This window comes from Aedes aegypti, chromosome 2 (assembly GCF_002204515.2).
Source record: "Aedes aegypti strain LVP_AGWG chromosome 2, AaegL5.0 Primary Assembly, whole genome shotgun sequence".
Lineage (NCBI taxonomy): Eukaryota > Metazoa > Arthropoda > Insecta > Diptera > Culicidae > Aedes > Aedes aegypti.
In genome coordinates, this window is record NC_035108.1 from 251,338,073 (window position 1) to 251,343,527 (window position 5,455).

The 5,455-nt window shown below is 35.5% G+C and overlaps 1 long non-coding RNA gene across 1 annotated transcript; it reads left to right on the forward strand.

Moving 5' to 3' along the window:
• The first annotated feature begins 3,002 nt into the window (after positions 1 to 3,002).
• On the forward strand, positions 3,003 to 3,502 carry LOC110675620. Its single transcript, XR_002499652.1, has 3 exons — positions 3,003 to 3,241; positions 3,308 to 3,380; positions 3,447 to 3,502. It is a non-coding gene; the product is annotated as an uncharacterized LOC110675620 (long non-coding RNA).
• Positions 3,503 to 5,455: the final 1,953 nt, after the last annotated feature.

Consider the following 5,455-nt stretch of genomic DNA (forward strand, 5'->3'; position numbering starts at 1 on the left):
GCAGTCCAAGTAGGTGTAAAATTTATAGGTAAATCAAATTGTTATTGGATTACGTTTTTCTAATGGATCCAAATAATAATTTAAATATTTTAAATTGGAATGCTCGTTCTCTGAATGGTAAAAAGGACGCGTTGTTTAATTTTCTTACAGTTAATAACGTGCATATAGCAGAAAAAAATCCATCAACGATTGCTTTGGTCTTAACCGACTCTAGTCATCTTTGTAGCCAACTGATTACTCATGCTGATTTTATTTCTGAGCATGTCCCTGTTACATTTCAAATATCCCATGAAGCGATTCTCAATCCTATCAGCTCCACTTTCAATTATTTTAGAGCCGACTGGAATTTATATATCTAATTTTGATGTCAAGTTTCAAGAGCATTGTCAATATCCAGTTTTGTTTGTAAAAACAAACAAAACTGGATATTGAGCATTTGAGCATTTGTCAAACTTTAACAAATTCCATTGTTTAAGCCAGGAGCATTGCAATACCAAAATGTGAAGTAAAATTTGAATCCGTGATTATAGACGATGATCTTAAACTCTTAATCCGTCTTAAAAACGTGAGGAGAAGGCAATTTCAACGCACTCGCGATCCTGCTATGAAAATAATATGACAGGATTTGCAGAAAGAAATCAAGAAACGTTTTTCACAATTAAGAAACATAAATTTTGAAAATAAAATTTCTCAATTGGACCCTGGCTCTAAGCCCTTTTGGAAATTATCTAAAATCTTGAAAAAACCTCAGAAGCCAATACCGGCATTGAAAGATGAAAACAAATTATTACTAACTGATTGTGAAAAACAAAAACTTGCAATGCTCAAACTCAAGCGCGCACAATTTTAATTTAGGACATACTAGTCCAATTGAAAATCAAGTAACTCAGGACTTCGAAAATATTCTCAATCAAGAAAACGTTTTCGAAAATGCCTGAACTATTATTACAAAATTCAAAAATATGAAAGCTCCTGGCGATGATGGAATGTTTTACATCCTCATCAAGAAACTTCCAGACAGTAGCTTATCATTTTTAGTTGATATATTTAACAAATGTTTTCAATTAGCATATTTTCCTGACAAATGGAAAAATGCTAAGGTTGTTCCAATTTTAAAACCAGACGAAAATCCTGCAGAAGCTTCTAGCTATCGTCCAATCAGTTTGCTTCTCTCCATCAGTAAACTTTTTGAAAAGGTCATTTTGAACAGAATGATGGTCCACAACAACGAAAATTCAATTTTTGCCAATGATCAGTTCGGATTCCGCCATGGACATTCGACCACTCATCAACTTTTACGTGTAACAAATTTGATCCGTTCCAACAAATATGAAGGCTATTCTTCTAGACATAGTAAAAGCATTCGACAGAGTTTGGCATGAAGGTTTGATTGTAAAATTTAAAAAAAAAACTTTAACTTTCCAACATACATTGTTAGAATAATTCAAAGTTATCTGTCAAATCGTACACTTCAGGTTAATTGTCAGAACTCCAGGTCTGAAAGACTTCCTGTAAGAGCTATTGCTCCTCAGAGCAGCATATTGGGACCAATATTATACAATATTTTCACATCTGACTAACCTGAGTTACCTCAGGGGTGTCGAAAATCCTTGTTTGCGGATGACACAGGCCTCTCCGCCAAAGGACGAAGTCTGCGTGTCAACTGTAGTCGATTGCCAAAAAGTTTGGATAATTTTTCTTCATACTTGCAGAAATGGAGGATTTCTCCTAATGCTTCTAAGACTTAATTGTATAAGCATGTATATTCCCACAAAATCTGCGTGCTCTTTATTTGAAACCTTCAAGTAGACATGTTGTCACAATGAGAGGGGTTCCAATAAATTGGACAGATGAAGTTAAGTATCTAGGGCTCATACTAGATAAGAATTCAACTTTCAAAAATCACATTGAGGGCCAAATGTAACAAATATGTAAAATGTCTCTTGATGTATGATGTAAGAAATGAATGTTATGTTTGAAATAAAACTAACAAAGAAATTAAAAAAAAACACTCGTCAAAAATAGTCCTTAAAAACTTTAAGAAATACTACACAACAGTATTCATAGTTATATACATCTAGTGTTTGCCTCAATTTGCAACATTATGTCAATTGCCTCCCATCATCGTCGTCGTCGTCGTAAGACGTCTTCACCTCGCGATATAAAGATAATTCAATGAAACATTGAGTGCCAGTAGAACCTTTATTCCCGTCACGTCGTTTTCGTACAAAATACTTCTCCTGCCAGCGACGGTCATTTAATTTTACCTCCACTGTGAATCGTGACAATCTAGGTATAGGGCTTCGGCTTCGGTACTTCCAATAAGGCTGCTGGTGGTATTTGTGCCGTCATCGATGAGGATACGATATATCTCTTTTTTACTTTCCACATTTTCATTTGGTCCGGACGTCTCAATTGCACTCGTTCCACGATGTGAGTTTTTTTTTTGTTCCGTTCTCATGTGCCAATTCCCTCCCAATCATGTAGAGCACATTATTGGCACCCTTATTATTTGTACAACGTCCAACTACGCTATCGCTTCCAATCTACGTCGGGATGGGTCGGGATGATCGATCCGAGAAGACATCTCACGCTCCGAGCTAATGATGAGTCGAGATTGCATCCGTTTGGTATTCTGGAAGTGAACTCGAATCGGTGCAGGTGGCATGGGGGGACATTGTCCACCACTCGAATCAACCTGGCCGGACCTTGTTAGGGTTACCATCTCTGCCTATGTTTGCAGAACCGACGTAATCACCACCGCTATCATTGCTGGGTTTTGTGTTACCGGCTGCATTCTTGCATCAGTTAACAATTTCAATCAAATAATCTGTGCGTAGGCTGAAGATTGAAATACAATAGTTGACTGGGGCAGATTTTGATGTTTTTTTTTCTCATGCTTATGTCAACTAAAACGCATTTAAATCATTTTATTCGACGAGTGTTCGCACCACCCAACATCGAGCAACCATCACTCATCTGAAGGTGTCGGTTTGGTAGCGTGGTAGCGAGGTAGGCGAATTGTCGTGTGGTTGAATTCAACCCGGCGTAAAATGTAAATAAAACATAAGAAGCATAAGATTTTGGTAAAATATAGATCATCGTATCGAAGCCATTGTGAAAAGGTAGAAGTGAATTTGGTGATGCAAAAATTAGTTTATCGGATCTTGAGTGAAATATAAAAAGCAGAATTATTGATGTGTTTTCGTTCGGAAATTAGTTCTGAGTTTCGGATATAGCTGTAAGTAATTGATGTAATGTAATTGATAATTAGATTTGCTAATATTTATTGGATGTTGAATTGTAGATTGAAAAGTTGAATCCTGCGGTAGTAAACGTACCCTGAAAAGAAAAGAATAGTTAAAGGAAACTAGGCAACTGTAAGTAGACTAAAAGTAGCAAATAATTTGAGGTTTATAAGTAATGATGATGATGATAATCTACAGATAAATGAACTAGCCCAGCGGTGACGAAACCTGTGAAGGAAGAAAGGGATCGAAGAGAAACTATAAATTGTAAGTTTGAAAATTGTTAATCGCACTAAAGAATAATTACTAACTTAATAAATTTAGTTTCAAGCTGCTGTAATCGAATAACACTGCTGTGGAAATTTTATTTCGAGAACTGGTCCGAACAACGAGTGAGTTTGATGAACGATTATATGCAAGAATTGACGTCACTATCTGGCAACCTGGTTTATACACTGACTATCCGTACAAACATTTGTCGAACGTGTGTCTAGCCGGATACTTTAATTTAAAGGGCTCTAAACTTGCGTTTATTGCATTTCAGTTGCATTCGAATACCCATAACTGAAGATAATGCATTCTTGTTGCGCGAAAGTTGCACTAAACTTTGTGTTTGTAGCTCAGCTTAGACGTGATTGAACGAAGTCAGTGAGGATGCACAAAGAGTCAACTAAAGTTCGGCGGGGATAGGCCATAAATCTTTGTCAGTGTGCATAATTCAGAGCCTCTTTTTATACAGGGTCAGTGAAGAGTGTTAGTGTGTAACCTTTGCTATCTGGAGAGCGAACCATTCAAAATTTGTTGAACAAATAGCTAAACGGAATTTTTTTATATCAATCCATATGCAATATAGCTTAGTTGCACTTTGTCCGATCAGTGGATTACAGCAAAATTGTTTCACATGTTTTATTTTTGTTTGAAGCAAGTCGATGGAAGAAGTTAACCCCCTTTTATTTTAGATATTCATATCATTTTTAATTATCTAAAATTGTTCTAAGCACGTTTTGGGCAATGATTTATTTTTATTCGCAAATATATGAATTCAGGCTTTTGATTTTTATAATTTTTATTTTTGAACATTCCTATTATTTTACATTTTTTCTTGAAGATTCTTCTAGTCACTAATTTTTGGCAACACTAGAAATTGAAGTTTTTACAATACCTTTGGAAATATTAAATTTTTATTTTTTCTGGAATTTTATTTATTTTCCGTGTAATGAACGGAAATTATTTTAATATCACCACGCTCTTCTTCTCTGATAGGTTGATCGTAAAAAAATATAAAAGGTACGATTTTTGTATATTACACGTTACATGAACTCCAGGCATAGGTTATATTTCGATATTTCTATTCAGTCGCGAATGGATTACCATCTGATGAGCACGTTTCATGCTTACAATGACACATGAATCGTGTTTTTACACGTTTTCTTGCACGATTTCTTTTTACACGGCTTTCAGAATTTACGCGGTACTTTTTTGCACGGATTTCGGAATTAACACGTTTTTTTTCTTAATTACACGGATTTCAAAATTAATACGATTCTTTAAACACGGAGTCCAGAATTAACACGTTTTAACGCGAATTCTGGAATTAGCACGGTTTTTTCTGTTGTGGATTTATTTCCTACTTGATTGGATTATGATTTCTGCCGTAAAAAGATAAATTAATATTGCATAGAAAACAGAGTTGCTCGCTGTCAATATCAACACTCAAAATTTGCTAATTTGTACGGTCCGACTGCGATACAATCCGGATCATTCTATATCACATCAGCACCATGCTGTGTACTCTATCACCAGTGGATTGATGGCTATAGAATAAGGATATCACTGATGGGTTGAGTTTAGCCTTAAACTAAGCAAATCACATGGCAATCTATCAGCACGATATTTTTAACAGTGCTGCAAATAGATTAAAACTATGTGTTGGTTACTGAAGAACATAAATGTCTTGGATAATTACCACGTGATCACTCATTCTGTAGTGATTGTGATCCAAGGTGTACTATATTGAGAAGGTAATATATTCCGTAAACAGACAGCTACTTGACGAAGTCATTCCTATCCATCTCAAACAAATTAAAAATAAACTAGTGGTCCGGATGGTATATGGTACGATAGGAGTGGCGTCACATGTTTACAACCAAATTCGATGTTTACACCAGTAAAGAGCCTGCCTTATTAATTTTAATGCCGTGATTGTG